This window comes from Rhinatrema bivittatum, chromosome 8, assembly GCF_901001135.1.
Source record: "Rhinatrema bivittatum chromosome 8, aRhiBiv1.1, whole genome shotgun sequence".
Classification (NCBI taxonomy): Eukaryota; Metazoa; Chordata; class Amphibia; order Gymnophiona; family Rhinatrematidae; genus Rhinatrema; species Rhinatrema bivittatum.
The window spans coordinates 67,665,594-67,682,504 of NC_042622.1; the positions used below are offsets into that span (position 1 = coordinate 67,665,594).

Consider the following 16,911-nt stretch of genomic DNA (forward strand, 5'->3'; position numbering starts at 1 on the left):
AGTGTCCACATGAGCGATGCAGGCGTTAATTTTTGAAAGTAAAATGTGTGGCTTCGCTGCACATTTTACTTTCTGTATCGCGCAGGAATGACTAATAGGCCCATCAACATGCATTTGCATGTTGCGGGCGCTACTGGTTTCGGGGGGAGTTGGCTGCGCATTTTCCATGCACTATTACCCCTTACTGTATAAGGGGTAAAAATAGCGCGTTGAAAACATGTGGCCAAACAGGGGCTAACAGTGCGCTCAGCCTGAGCGCACTTTACTGCATCTGCCCGCATGTTAGCAAACACAGCCCTCTGACTGGCTGAGAGGCAGGCAATTCTTTATAATGTCATTTTAAAATGCTTTCATTCACAGTTTGGTTTTAAGCCACAAACTTCCCAAGTTAATTTGAAGATTTTGGTTGAGCAGAAGTGACTCACCAGCAGGGAATATTTTAAGATTCCCACTGCATAGCACTTTGATCCATGAGCCTTTCCTTTAATCACACTGTAAACCAGCATAGGTTAATTTTCAAAGGAGTGATGCACATAAATGTAACATACTAGAGGGCGGATTTTAAAAGTTCTAAGCGCGTAAATTCCTGCGTTTACACGCGTGGCTGGGCCTTGCGCGCTCCGGACAAATTTTTGAAGAGGCGCGTACACGCCAGTATGTGCACAACTGCCGGGCCTCTTCAAAGGGGTGGACCTGGGGGGCGGGCCGGGATAGCACCATTGATTGCTGTTGCAAAGACTTGTGCGCCAGCAGCTGGCCGGCGCACGCAACTTACTTCAGCTCAAGAGCTGAAGTTAGTTCTGCAACAAACCAAAAAAAAAAGGTAGAGTTTAGGGGGTGGGGAGGAGAGGGGATGAGGGAGGGAGTTTAGGTGGGGGGGTAGGGAAGTTCCCTCCCAGTCCACTCCTTAATTGGACCCATACATACACGCGAGGAATATAAAATCTGGCACGCACACATTATAAAATCTACCCCATTGTAGCAATTTTCAAAGCCACTTACGTGGATAAATCCTATGGACAATTCAGTAGCATATACTGTAGCAATTTTCAAAAATTCCACTTGCATGAGTAAATTGCATTTATATGCATAAAACCCAGTTTTACACATGTAATTACTTTTGAAAATCAGGCCCTTAATGGACAGCACCCAGTCACATAACAGCAGCTTATGAAGGGCTTTCGAAAGGCTGCAGTTTTAAAAGGATCCAGCACCACCATTACCTTTCCATTTTCCCCTCCATTTCATCGCCCATGTTTCTGGTACTTTCCCTCTCACTCTCTATTTGCTCACATTATTTGAGAAAATAAATTTACAAAGCCAAACTCTGGCAAAAATGATGTACAGAATGCACAGCCTTACATATTTGTATACCAGAGTGTGTTTCCGTAAGCTCCAGCTGTATGCAAACACTGGGCAAACATTCCAATGGTATGACGCCACTGACATGGAAACTAGAGCATCCCTAGCTGTCTGGGCAGCACAGCAGGGCATTCTCCAATCTCAAGAAAGGCACAGAGAAACACAAAACACTGGAAGTAAAAGTGTTAAAAAGAAAATCAAACAAAAAAAAAAACTCATCAGCACTTTTGACGATAAGTCAGTGAATGGAAAATTGTCTAGAAAAAAAAACACATTAGCAGCATAATAACTTGCGTTTATTGTCGCGCTGTTAGGAAAACACAATTATATGCTTCATTTATGCTCAGAGATACAATCCAACACACAGTAAGTTTGTGAAGGTAACTTGTAAGGGACTCCACATACTGATCACAGAAAGGCTTAACCTTGCCTGAAAAACAATAGAACAGTTTTAAACTGTACAGGGGGTGTCCTTCATTTTGATTCACCGAACTTTGGTAATGGGACATGTCCTCTCAATGGATCTCAGTGCTTAGGGCTCTGCAAATCAGGAGACCAGGGGATTTACCCTGGAAAAAAAAAAAAAAATCTATGCTGTTGGCTCAGGTTTCTCACTCTTGAGGCTCGCCGGGTTTGGAACCACTGTTGAAATACAACTAACCGCCCCATCGGGAACAGTGAGTCAAGCGATGCTCTTATAGGTGACACTAAAATTCAGAATCTGAAGCAGCTCTAAAACAAGATGCAGCTCATAGGCCAGGAACAGAATGAATCTGAGGGAAAAATATCGAAGATACCAGAAATCACAACAGGAAGGATGGTTCCACCTAGAGATACATAACTGGTGGAATATTATATATATTTTATGTATTTAATTTGTTTTATATTCCCCCTTTCAGCCACTTCAAAGTGGATTACATTCAGATACTATAGGTATGGCTTAACACACAAATATAAAGCTGTTCCTTTATATTTAGAAAAGTTCAGGGAATCCTGAAGCCACCTAACATTATGGATCACGGGTGCTGTTTTATCATTATATTAACTATCTTGTACAATATACTAGTACAGTAAAAGCTCTATTATCCAGAATCCATGAAGACTGAGGATGCTGGTTAATCAAATATGTTTCTCAGAGTTTTTTCCCCCCATACAACTTTTTGAGAAAGAAACTAAGCTTCCCTCCTGTCCTGTTGGTTTCCCTTCTCCCAGGGCTCACTACTCATCAAGAGGAGCTAAAGGCAGTGTGCGTACCATAGGGCCATAAAGGAGTGTGCGGATGATACAAAATTATTCAGAGTAGTTAAATCACAAGCGGATTGTGATACATTACAGGAGGACCTTGCAAGACTGGAAGATTAGGCATCCAAATGGCAGATGAAATTTAATGTGCACAAGTGCAAGGTGTTGCATATAGGGAAAAATATGCCCTTGCTGTAGTTACACGATGTTAGGTTCCATATTAGGAGCTACCACCCAAGAAAAAGATATAGGCATCATAGTGGATAATACTTTAAAATCGTTGGCTCAGTGTACTACAGCAGTCAAAAAAGCAAACAGAATATTAGGAATTATTAGGAAGGGAATGGTTAATAAAATGGAAAATGTCATAATGCCTCTATATCGCTCCATGGTGAGACCGCACCTTGAATACTGTGTACAATTCTGGTCGCCGCATCTCAAAAAAGATATAGTTGCGATGAAGAAGGTACAGAGAAGGGCAACCAAAATGATGAAGGGGATGGAACAGCTCCCCTATGAGGAAAGGCTGAAGAGGTTAGGGCTGTTCAGCTTGGAGAAGAGACGGCTGAGGGGGGATATGATAGAGGTCTTTAACGAGTAGATGTGAATTGGTTATTTACACATTTGAATAATAGAAGGACTAGGGAGCATTCCATGAAGTTAGCAAGTAGCACATTTAAGACTAATCAGAGAAAATTCTTTTTCACTCAACGTACAATAAAGCTCTGGAATTTGTTGCCAGAGGATGTGGTTAGTGCAGTTAGTGTAGCTAGGTTCAAAAAAGGTTTGGATAAGTTCTTGGAGGAGAAGTCCATTAATGGCTGTTAATCAATTTTACTTAGGGAATAGCCACTATTAATTGCATCAGTAGCATGGGATCTTCTTAGTGTTTGGGTAATTGCCAGGTTCTTGTGGCCTGGTTTTGGCCTCTGTTGGAAAGAGAATGCTGGACTTGATGGACCCTTGGTCTGACCCAGCATGGCAAGTTCTAATGTTCTTACCCTCTCTGCCTCCTCACAGTGTCAGAGCATGTGTTGTCAAGAAAAAATAAGCTCTGGGAAAGATACCAGTTAAGAGGATTCTGGATGGTAAAATGTTGAATAATATAGCATTTATTCTTTACATTTTTGTTTAATAATAGTTGATAAACTGCCGCATCACCATGGCATCAAAGTGGTTTACAATAAAATCTTAAGATTAGGTGGTCTCCATGGAGATGAAGCCAAGATGGCGGAACGCTGCTGACCTCTCATCGCTGCTATTACAGTTTCTGTTTTCTTGCTATAATAGGGAAAAGGAAGGGGAAGACCAGAACCTACCCAGTAGAGGTTCCAAGATACCCTTCATCTGACCCCTTGGATTCCCTTTGTGCCGCAGTCTGCAGTACAGATGCCAATATTTAGATCTGAAGCTGCGTCATTGGGTCTACCAAGGATGGAGGTCCCCCCTGTTTTCTCCCTAGATGCTGAGGTTTGTCTCTCTCTGGAGCTTCATGAGCCTCTATAGCAGCCCAGGATACTGCGAGTCCAGCAATCGGAGCTGGATGTTTAAGAACATAAGAAAATGCCATACTGGGTCAGACCAAGGGTCCATCAAGCCCAGCATCCTGTTTCCAACAGTGGCCAATCCAGGCCATAAGAACCTGGCAAGTACCCAAAAACTAAGTCTATTCCATGTTACCATTGCTAATGACAGTGGCTATTCTCTAAGTGAACTTAATAGCAGGTAATGGACTTCTCCTCCAATAACTTATCCAATCCTTTTTTAAACACTGCTATGCTAACTGAACTAACCACATCCTCTGGCAACAAATTCCAGAGTTTAATTGTGCGTTGAGTAAAAAAGAACTTTCTTCGATTAGTTTTAAATGTGCCCAATGCTAACTTCATGGAGTGTCCCCTAGTCTTTCAACTATCCGAAAGAGTAAATAACCGATTCACATCTACCCATTCTAGACCTCTCATAATTTTAAACATCTCTATCATATCACCCCTCAGCTGTCTCTTCTTCTCCAAGCTGAAAAGTCCTAACCTCTTTAGTCTTTCCTCATAGGGGAGCTGTTCCATTCCCCTTACCATTTTGGCAGCCCTTTTCTGTACCTTCTCCATCGCAATTATATCTTTTTTGAGATGTGGCGACCAGAATTGTACACAGTATTCAAGGTGCGGTCTCACCATGGAGTGTTACAGAGGCGTTATGACATTTTCCGTTTTATTCACCATTCCCTTTCTAATAATTCCCAACATTCTGTTTGCTTTTTTGACTGCCGCAGCACACTGAACCGACGATTTCAATGTGTTATCCACTATGATGCCTAGATCTCTTTCTTGGGTTGTAGCACCTAATATGGAACCCAACATTGTGTCATTATAGCATGGGTTATTTTTCCCTATATGCATCACCTTGCACTTATCCACATTAAATTTCATCTGCCATTTGGATGCCCAATTTTCCAGTCTCACAAGGTCTTCCTGCAATTTATCACAATCTGCATGTGATTTAACTACTCTGAACAATTTTGTGTCATCTGCAAATTTGATTCTCTCACTCGTCGTATTTCTTTCCAGATCATTTATAAATATATTGAAAAGTAAGGGTCCCAATACAGATCCCTGAGGCACTCCACTGTCCACTCCCTTCCACTGAGAAAATTGTCCATTTAATCCTACTCTCTGTTTCCTGTCTGTTAGCCAGTTTGCAATCCACAAAAGGACATCGCCACCTATCCCATGACTTTTTACTTTTCCTAGAAGCCTCTCATGAGGAACTTTGTCAAACGCCTTCTGAAAATCCAAGTATACTACATCTACCGGTTCACCTTTAACCACGTGTTTATTAACTCCTTCAAAAAAGTGAAGCAGATTTGTGAGGCAAGACTTGCCCTGGGTAAAGCCATGCTGACTTTGTTCCATTAAACCATGTCTTTCTATATGTTCTGTGATTTTGATGTTTAGAACACTTTCCACTATTTTTCCTGGCACTGATGTCAGGCTAACTGGTCTGTAGTTTCCCGGATCGCCCCTGGAGCCCTTTTTAAATATTGGGGTTACATTTGCTATCCTCCAGTCTTCAGGTACAATGGATGATTTTAATGATAGGTTACAAATTTTTACTAATAGGTCTGAAATTTCATTTTTTTAGTTCCTTCAGAACTCTGGGGTGTATACCATCCGGTCCAGGTGATTTACTACTCTTCAGTTTGTCAATCAGGCCTACCACATCTTCTAGGTTCACCGTGATTTGATTCAGTCCATCTGAATCATTACCCATGAAAACCTTTTCCATTACAGGTACCTCCCCAACATCCTCTTCAGTAAACACCGAAGCAAAGAAATCATGTAATCTTTCCAAAGCAAATAAATCATTTAATTTTTCATTAAGTCCATTTGACATCAGCACCACTATGAAGGAGAAGGAACTTTCTCAGTCTTCTGATTGAGATGTTGTAAGAGAAGAGCCTACTACCATGGTTCAAACTGCAGAAAGTCATCCTGAAGTTTTGCCTATTGGTGTTTGGTAGTGTGGGTTTGACTTCAATTGCGGTGAGCCATACTTTGCCAGTGCCTTTTAAATCCACCTACCCAATGCCCCAAAGTGATTACTTTAGAAGTAGGGGATGTATTAGCTGATTTATCTAATCAAATGGCTCAGTTTATATACCAGTTTCAGACTCAAAATGTTGATGTTCGTTGTAATCACAAGGAACTATCCTTAGTTAAGTAGAAAATGGAGAACTTAGATGTGAAAGTTTCGGCAGCACAAGATTTGGAGAATTAATTGGCAACATGATAGTCACAGCTTCAGAACAAGATGGAAACACTTGAGAATATTTTTAGTTGCAAAAATCTCAGACAAAGGAATGACAAAAATTCCTTACTAAAATGTGTGAAGCAAATTACTGGGAAGATACAGAGAGATTAGTTAGCTAGAGATTTGGGTTTTGCTCCCCCATGTGGGAAACATAGATGGTGTTCTCAGAGCTCTATAAACCCATACCACCATCTTAGAGTGTAGGTTTTTAGTTGGATTTTCTAAGTTAACCTTCCTATGAGCAGCATGTTCCTAGTTTATTATTTTTCTGGGTTAGGACTCTGGAGTCTCTCTAAACAAAGACTGCAAAAGGTAAGGAGACAGAGTTCCTATTCCCTTTAGTTTTGTCCACGTTTTGGTAACTGTTTCAGTTGCCAGAGGAAGAAGTTATTTTTTTCCACCCTTCCTGCTTTTTGTTGGGTTGTTTTGTGTGACTGAGTACACCATGGCCCAGAGGCTCAGATGCTGCTGGTTTGAGAAATGCCTTTCTTTTTTAAAGATGTAAAAATTCTTTACAAACTCAGGGACAACCAATAGAGAAGAGAGGTGGGCCAAGGTGCCCGTTAGGTGCCAGAGTGAAGATCAGTGAGGATTATGGGAACAGTATGTTGTGATTTCAGGAAGTAACTTGGGATAAGTTTCCTTCCCACTCCCATGGGAAGATCTAGAGATTAAAGTATAAAGTGAGGAGAAGGAAGGAGTCAAATCACTGTAGGAACTGGCTGAAGTAACTGGAGAGTTGGTTGCTGGAGAAAGTATGGTCACACATTTATAAAGTTTTATTTGTGAAGATTAACTGGACAGTTTTCAATTTGAGTTGTTGAAAAACAATCACTTCACTTTTATAACCTATCAGTAAAACTGAGCTGGAACCCACACAGTTTCTAGCATGGTTATTGCTGCTGCCTAATTGAGTATGATAGTCAGGGCTGTTTACTAAATCTGTGTGAAGGAGTATACAGGAGAAAACCCCAAAACACCATATCCAGAGATCTGGCCCAGTCCACACTAAGACTAAGCAGGGAATCCTGGGCCAGATGGAAGTCCCTGGGAAGGTTAATAACTAGCCAGGCCCAGGTAAGAACAGGAGGCCCCAAGGAGAGACCAGCCTGAATCTGTCCTCTGGCTACCCTAAGACCCCTCATGGTGCCACAGAGTGAAAGTGAGATTGGGCAACAACATAGAAGGGTCTTGAAGTTGAGCCCCCCCGAGAGGATCTTGGACTATCAGAGTGGCATTTTGGGTTGCGAGAACTTGAAAGTAGGGTCCAAAACTTGAGCTACGAACTTTTGGGTTCAACACCAGGATTTTCCCAACCAGGGGCTACACTTTTATACATTTTCCTAAGCAGACGTTTGTGTCAGAAGTTTGAGATAGTTAAGAAATATCTTTTAGAAGTCTTAAATCTTTCTGAGAATTTAATCTCACCTAATTCTAGGATATATTATATGATACCATATAAAAAGACAGTGGATATTGAAACATCTGGATAAACTTCATTAGATCTGTCCAATTTGACTGCTATTGTAGAAAAATCTGGAGATGGAGAAATTATTCCTTAAACTTTGAAAATGTATCTACTGGTGGGCTCTGATAGGGGTTTTTTTGTTTGGGTTTTTTTTGTTTGTTTGTTTGTTTTTTACCAAGATTAGAGGAATAATTTATTTCAATTTAAAATTTGCCATGTTCCCATATGGAGCTAAGTCAGCTTAACTCAGGAGAAAGCATTTTCTCCTCTTCCCACCAGGGGTTCAACAACTGGGGGAGGCTTTAGGTTAAGTTTCCCCTGTAAGTATACAGTTAAGTTAGCTGGAACAAAGCATATCATCTATGATCCAGCTCATCTAATTCAGCTTATTAGTGAAAGACAAGCTTTACCTAGACCTGCACCAGCATCTCCTGCAGAGGGGGCTTCTTCTCCTGTATTGTAAGCTCTGTTACTCACGTATTTAGGAACGGGTGCCTACAGCCATGATTTTGTCTTAATTTCTGATGTCCATATTTTGGTTCATTTCTTTGGCATTTGGTGACTCTACCCCCATTAAAGTGGACTGGAGTTTATATTGTAATTTTCTTAGGGATTTGTATTTGTTGTGAATGTTGTTTTTCTTATCTTTTCCTTCGTACTTGGTTCTGATGTTTATATCGGAAAGTCTTATAAATAAGTTAAAAAAAAAAAGGATTAAAACCCAACAACAAACATCCCTCACTCCCCAATCCAAACTAAAAGTAAAACCTCTCGTATCCCTCCCCAATAAAAGCCCTTCCTCCCATTCAAACTTCCCATCCCCAACCAGGCCCCTCCTAAATGAGTTACTCATACTTAGTAAATGAAAACTGTATATAACACAAAAAAAGATAATGGAAATCATTTATGATAGCTTTCTGATAACAGCCAGAAGGCAAGAAGAGAGGCTTTGCAGGAGAGATTAGAAAGGAATCTGTATGTTAAACACGCAGGGGTCAGTACCCAAAATTCATAGTACATTCTCCAAGTAGTCTACATTTTGTTAGAGTCTTTGGTGTGTTCAGCCCTCCACAATCTGCATTTATGTTAATCTGATAGCTCATCTAACATATATGAATCTGAAGCAAAAGCTAATGGACCTCCAGTGAAGGTTCTCTGGAATTTCTAGCACAGATCTCAGTGCCTTAGAGGCATATGAAATACCAGATGCAGCAGATATCATGCATCACGAGGTCATAGCTGTGGAATGTGGGATCTTATTCACAATAAACTATAGTAACAACACTTTTATCCACCACTTTCAAATACTTTTGCAGAGAATTCAGTATGGGCAACCACGTCATTTCTATATTATTCTATTAGCACTGGATATGAAATGTATATAATAGACATATATCCAAAATATAAACACATCTATAGCTTGATATTCTAATCTCAGAGTCCAGTAACCAAACATGTAAAAAAAAGCCATACAGTAGCCAACAGAATCAATCTCATAGTAACATAGTACTGATTTTTTACACTGATAATGTACTTTCCAAAAGAAATGCTTTCCATGAGGTTATTTCATCTAATGGTCCTTCTTCCTCAGTACTGCAGCCCATGAACATAAGCTTCCAAGGGTACTGCATGGTACAGCGTACTCACTATAAAACACCAGGGTCTCACAGGATACAAAATCAAATTGTTAAGATAGTGATTTCACAAAATTCGAGATGTTCAGGATTTTGCCTCATCCACTATCAAAAAGCACCTGAAGGAAAGGCGTGCAAAGCAATAGTGAAAATGTTACAAGCCCCATTTGAACCAGATCGCCCTTGTTAAACAATCCAGTCAGGTAACTGCAAGAGTCGGAGCTACGTCTTTTTCTTCACTGCCAACTACAGAGCCACACAGTTATAGATGGCAATCAGTTGTGATCAAATGTGGCCATGGGCAGTCCCATTGATTTCAGTAGGATACTTGAATGCATCTGCCATTTATAAGTCATTGGATCTGCATAAGCATTCCCTCTCCTTGCTCTATACAGGACATACGACAAAAGACTCCAAAGTGTTTACTGGTGGGGGTTCAAGATTCAGGAGCATCCTAAATTGTATCCTTGAAAGCTCAGAGTGAATTGGCAGCTCTGCTTTGAGAGACGAGACCTACAAAGACTATGACTAAATAGCACCAAGAACCTTTGGACATTATGTCTAGGACAGTAATGGCAGCCTAACAGGTGCGTCAGTAAAAAGTTAGGTTCTCTGTAAAAAATCAGATGGGCTATCAGTAAACAAAATTTTCAAGAGTTGGCAACCCTGATCTAGAACTGGATTTAAAATGTTCTGCTGTTCAGTAATCATTTGAACATTATAACTCTGCCTTGATCCAGACAAGGGACAACAATTCAATGCCAGGGTCCTACCAATAAAAAGCATTTGAACATCTCAACTCAGTCATATGCCACTGGCAGTGGTCAACATAAGGGACAATTAAATGCCTGAGATCCTACCTAAATAAAAACACAAAAAAAAAACCCCATAAAATACTGAAAAAGAATAAAAACAAATAGGGTGCGAAACAGCAACTATGCAGATGTGAACCATAATACTTCTTCAAAGCAGACACACATTTACCTGACATAGTTTTATATCAAATCTAGGGTAGAAATCAGCAATAAAACACCACTGTCACCATTTTAAACACATGGAGAAAATATGTAAAAAAAAAAACCCCACAAATCTTTACTCCTACCCATGTTAAAAATCACATATACCAGGAGGGAGAAAACAGTGCTTTCTGTGTAATACATTACACAGAAAACATTGGTGCAAATTTTTCTCATGTGGTCAATATTTTAGAAACAAACATGGATCCTGTTGAAAGAACTTGGAACTAAGAAAATGGTGGATAGGTCTCCTCCCCTCCACACCTCCTCAGCTCCCTCTCCCCCTTCCTTTTATTGTCATGCTTCTCCTGTCCACTTGTTGGGTATCTCTGACCTGGCTGCTGATCTGCGACAGGATGGAGAGGATCAGAAAGAGAAACAGACACAGATGAGAGATAAGAGAGAGAGATGAGGAAAGAAAAGGAAATGAGAAAGGGAAGAGGAGAGCGGAAAGCAGAGAGAAGAGAGGAAGATGTGGTGAAAGAGAGACTAATCACTACATAATTTAATAAGTACATTGAAAAAAAAAAAACAACAACCTTCAAAGGATAGTAAGGACTGTATTCCTACTGGTGACAAAATTCATTTTTTGCTACAAGTAGAGGGTATCATTGCTATAATAGATGTAAAACAACATGAAATATAACCAAGAATAGGGAACAACATACAATGACTGTGATGCATCCTCAGCCCTGTGTAGATTTTCTGGTTAAATAATAATAATAATAAAATTGAGTGAGTCAGGCCACTGAAAGGGAATTAATCAGAAGTGACCTTTCTAACCATTCTGTGATATAAATTAGCCTAGCATTCTTCAAAATATGTCTATTATTCCAAAAAGCAAGGAGAACAAAAAGGTCTCTCTGCCCATACAGACAGAACAACAATCTGTATGAATAGATAGGGCATTCATTATTTAGCTCCAGATCCTTGATTTAATAAAGCCCCAGGCAAAATGGAGCTTCAAACACGTTCTGTTATGCTGACAGAAGGCAGAAAGAAGCAAGCCCATAAAGCGACCCTGAATGCTTTCCAAGACTCCAAGGGCTCTGTTTAAAAAAAAAAAAAAGTTACTTTTTCCCCATTCTAAACCAACGGCAAAACCCTTCTCATAACCGGAACCTAAAGGGGTTATGGCCATCGCCTCTTGCACACTGCAGGTTTATTCAGACAGCTTATTTTCCCAGCAGAGCCACCTCCTCCAATAATCAGACTTAACAGAAGTCAGGATGGGGAATAAAACAATTATATTGCTTATGCCTGGGGTTACCAACCAAAATCGCTGCCAAGGGGGCCAGCCCAGTGACTCTGTAGCAGTGGTGCATGTACACTTCCATAAGGAAGACCTGGCTTTAAAATCTAAGTTTAGGCCTTAACCCTCCCTGAGTCTGCCAAGGCTGGGGGAAATGCCACAAAGGCAGCCAGTCATTCCACAACAGCAACACTCAGGGTCCAGGACTACACGGTCCTCGAAAGAGCCCTGACGCATAGCCTCTGCTTAGGACGTTTGCTGCTGCAATGACTGGGCTCAGTGAAAATCCCCAGTAGGTGCAAATGAAAGCTCAAAGCACCACTGCCCAAATGAGGCTAATTCTGATTAAGCTAGAAGCCCCAAAGGAGCAGGAAAAATCTGTAAAAAAAAAACAAAAAACCCCCCCAAAAAATCACTGCCATTCAGTATTCAGAAGTCCCCAATAAAAAAGTATTGATATTTTATTTTTAAATTATTGCAGTGATTATCATGCAGACCAAGTTTTACACAAGTTTTAAAGAACTCCTTCAGGCTTTCGATCTGAAATACCCACCTCTGCATGTGTGAACTACTGTAGCTGTGACCTACAGAGATATGAAGGGAGCTTTGATACCAGCGGAAAATGTAAGGAGGACACATGTACCCATAGAAAGCTATTACAAAATCCTTGAGTTCATTTATTCCTAGCGAGGCTCTGCCAACAACCCCTGCATCATTATGGAGACCTTTGACCAATGAAGAGCCCCAGCCATCAGAAAATTAATACCAGAGAACTTTGGTTTAGACAAGGAGTTCAAGGCTAGTTTCACTGTATCATTCTCCGACTCCTTATCCTACTTTGCCTCCTCCACCTCTTACTGCGAGACTGTACCTATAATGCATGCCTTGTGGAATAATTGGTTGCCTACCAAGATGTGCTGCAGGACAATGCAGCCTGGTGTTTCTCCTTTCTAGAGGCTGTGGATATCACCTCTTTGGTGTTCCTGGTGACAATCAGCCCCAAAAAGAATAGGTCCAAAGTTACTGCGGAACCCCATGTGAGGGTTCCATGCATTCAGTCAAAATTTTCAACCAGGGCAAGAGGTTGAAAGATTTGTGTCAGAAGGCTGTTGACTCCAATCAGGGACTTCACAGTTGAGATAACTGAGCCATTTCCTTTGCGGATTTAGTAAAAAAAAAAAAAAAAAAAATTATCCCAGATGTTCATTTTTGTCTCCCTTCACTCCACCCTTGCATACCACAGTACCCTGAACAGAAGCAGGCAGTGATAACCAGAGTTGCCAATATAGTTTATTACAAGAAAAATTGGGCTTGCTGTGGTTTTTTAATTTGTGGGAATTTTTGGGGGTATACGGGTTGCTCAGCCACAACGCTGGCCCAAATTTGCAGCAGCCCCTGCAACAACATCAACCAACCAATTACAGCACTCCCTCCATCAGCGCAGGACTACGTCTCACCATCCCTACCCCACGCCTGTTTATAGCTCAGCAACCACAGGTCATGTGGCTTCTCATCCCCACCCACTGCTGGGTTGGTAATATCACCTCCATCTGAAATGGAGAACTGGGACGGTTTTGGCTTTGTTTTAATAAAAGAACAGAGCCACTTTTTTTTTCCTTCTGATATCTAGCAATACTGGTGCTAGCCACTAGGCCATCAATTCAGACAATTCCCAGCTTTACTACTTCCACTCTCAGGGTATTAATGAGTTTCATCTGGAATTCATGCACAATCACATAGAGGAGTTATCAGCTATTAAACTGGGGCTGCCTATGGAGGGAATTCAGCTTACAGTGGTGTTCCAAGCCCAGTGATCCATGGGGCCTGGCTAGAGTTGCCAACTCAGATGCCCCAAAACAAAGGTCTCTAACTCTCTCCTTCACCACAGGTCCCCAATCCACCCCTTTTACTCCCCCTGCACCTCTCCTCCCTCCTCATCCCAACTGGTTAATCTCTCCCAAAGCAGAGAAACAGCTCTGCTCCCACCGCAAACAGTTGCAGCGGTCAGAGACCGAGCACAACAACCCCCACCTGCCGTCCTCCGACACAAAATTGTCCTTTCAGACAGGAAAGACTGTGGAAAAAGGCGGGGCCACTGTGGAGCCTGTTAGCGTGCACTAGCTAACAGTTCAACGTGTGGAGAAGCCCACTACTTCAGGAACCAGGAGAGATGGGCAAAACAGTAGGGAGAGATTTGAACTGTAAGGCTAGTGGCTGAAGGTTCCCAGTGGGTGGAACTGGGGGTGTATTGGGAGGGAGGGAGGGAGGGAAAGGTGTGAATTCTACAATTTTAAAACTGAAAAAAAAAAATAATTAAGGGCCTGGTTATTTATGCCTGTACTGAGCCTTTAAATTGTTGTTGGTGACTGCGTAAACTGCTTGACAGAGATCTCATTTGTACATGGACACTACTAATGCCAATATTTCCTTTCCACCCCTCCCCAAATATATTTTTTTAAAAGTATGATTTTTTTAAACAGGATTTGTTATAAATATTGTTAATGGTGTGTTTTGTTTCTGTTTATAGCACTTTATAAACATGTTGCACAGCTATTATAATTTAATAAATAATGTTTTTGCCTCAGGAAGATGAGAGGCTGCGTCATCCATTTCAGCAGGCCCAGGTAACATAGGTGACTGCCTAGGATGCCAAATTTTGAATGCACCAAAAACTCAGTCCTGGTTGGAAATTTAGACTGCAGCACTGTGTGAGCAATTGAATGCACAGAACCCTCACTTTGGGTTCTCAAATAAGCATGGATCTTGTTTTGGGGCTGACTGTGACCAGGAGACTCACAGAAGTGATACCCACTGCCTCTGGAAAGGAGAAAGACCAGGCTGTATTATCCTACAGCACACCCTGGTAAGCAGCCAAGAATTATACAAGGCATGCATATGTACAGGAAGCCTTCTCCCATCTACTTTAGGGCTGTGTGCCACTGCCACTTCAAAGAAGCACCACAATGGCATTCTTGTCGAACAGCTCCTGTCCCACTTTCCAATCTCTGGTGATGCAATCCCTAAGCTTGTAGGGGAAAATGACTATCCTCACCTTTGCACACCAAACTGTTAAATCCAGCCCTGCATGCCAGGGTTTGAACCTGTGATTCCTACATATACACAGCTGTTCCAGGCTAATGCTGTTAGTAGAGCATACCTGGAAGAAGTGTGAATATGAGAGTCACCATGTCAGAAGCAGCTAACTAGCAGAGACCTCTCTTACAAAATTCTGCAGCCTGCACTCCTACCCGCCTACTCCTCCATCTCAGCAACTTTAAGGACAACATATAGTAAAGATTTTTTCCAATTTTGTATATGTGAAAAATGCTTTAGTAAATCTGAACATAAGTGTGAAAGCATCACACCCCTACTGTATCCACTGCTCGCATAAATGGGAATTTGAAATATTATACCCGATTAAATTGAGTAACACAGACTGTAACCTGTAATAGTAAACCAAGAGCAGTGCTAAGTTATCTTCAACAACTGTTTTGTCAAAATATTTGCAAATTAAATATTCAGAATCCCCTGAAGGTTCCTGGGCCCCTTACAACAGCAGCAAAAAAAAAAACAAACCACCCCACACACAGGATGCTTTTCAGGAAGCTGTGCTGCATCCTACCCACAAGTATATCCTGGAAGCACCAGTTTAGGACTACTTTTAAATTACTAGGAAGACAATTTTTAAAGTAATTTTCCCTTGTACTCTGCCCGGCTAAAAGCACATACACTTTTAACACGGTTAAAAAGAGGCATTCCCAGGGCTGTGTTTAAGTCAGGGGAGTTAAACAACATGCGTACATGGCATTTTCAAAAGCGTGCATTCTATTTTATCTATCTGCATTCCCCTTCCCCCTAATCCCCAACCTCAACTGCCCACACAAATAGCAGGTGCAGTGTACAGGGGTGCTTTTAGAATGTGTACCTAAGTTGTGGCTGGTAATTCTCAAGCTGAAATGAGGCATACAATTTCCCTTTGAAAATTTGCTCCAAGGTACACATGCTAAAAACGTGTCCATGTACACTGTAAACAAAAAAAAAGTGGGCTATTATTCAAAACTGTCCCCATATCAGCAAACAGTCTTCAGCTCGTTTCAACCAGCGTTGCTAATGCAGAATTTAAAAAAAAAAAAAATCCAGCCACTGAATTTGGTCATTGAAAAATACTGAGCTCCTGCCAAAGGTACTTGACAGTTTCCCATGCAGTAACTAAACAAGAGGGGAAAGGTTAATATTTTCTCCTGGGTTTCTAACTTGTACCCTGCCTGTCCACCTCTCCACCCTGCCTGTTCGCTGTACCAATATACAAGAGCAGCACCTTGTGGAAGTGCTCAGTAGTGCTCTGCGTCTCCCTCTGCATTGCTGTCCAAGTCTCCATGGCCGAAGAACACTCTAAACTTTGTCTCTCTCCCACTCCTCCCAGGACAAGACCACCTGCCATGTTCTATGAATGACACCAAAGTTAATACACGACACATAAGCAGCATGCATGCATGCCAAATTGTGCACCGGAGGGTATAAAAATATCTGAAAGAATATAAAATTTTATTTGAAATATTTTTCTATATCTCAGTTACAGACATCCCTCAACATCTTGATTTTACTAGAAGAAGGGAGAGCTGCATAAAGAGTGAGTTACTGTAGATTATAAAAAGTTGCTATCACCATGATGGTTATGCAGTCCTGACTAGTGTAAATGCATGTGTGCTTTTATCACCTTAACATTTTTTTATGTTGCAATTTATAATTTTCCAAATTTACTTGTCAGACCATAACTTTTCAGGTACAGTTTTCTCATAATACATTTTGGCACTATAAAATTTCAATCAATGATCCATTGTCATGTACACATATTTAGCAAGTACAATTTTAACCAAACTGTAAAGGAATATTAACCCAATATTCAGCATGGTGATAATAACAACACTTTGTCATGCTGAAATTAAATGAGGCACATTGCCTCACACTACTGAACAATGTAAATAGCAAAACAAAATACTTTTAGTTAATGTTGATAATTGCAGTACAACATAATTAGGAATATTTTGAATCTTTCATATTTAAGGTAACTTGTAGTTTGAAAAAAAAATATTAATAAATAAATCTAAGTATCCTAGAAGCTAACAG

At 40.9% G+C, this 16,911-nt stretch overlaps 1 protein-coding gene across 6 annotated transcripts in view; it reads right to left on the reverse strand.

The window, feature by feature from the left end:
• TOX2 (TOX high mobility group box family member 2) overlaps window positions 1–16,911 on the reverse strand; it is a 725,581-nt gene that overhangs the window by 706,560 nt on the left and 2,110 nt on the right. The gene's annotated exons all lie outside the window — the stretch shown is intronic.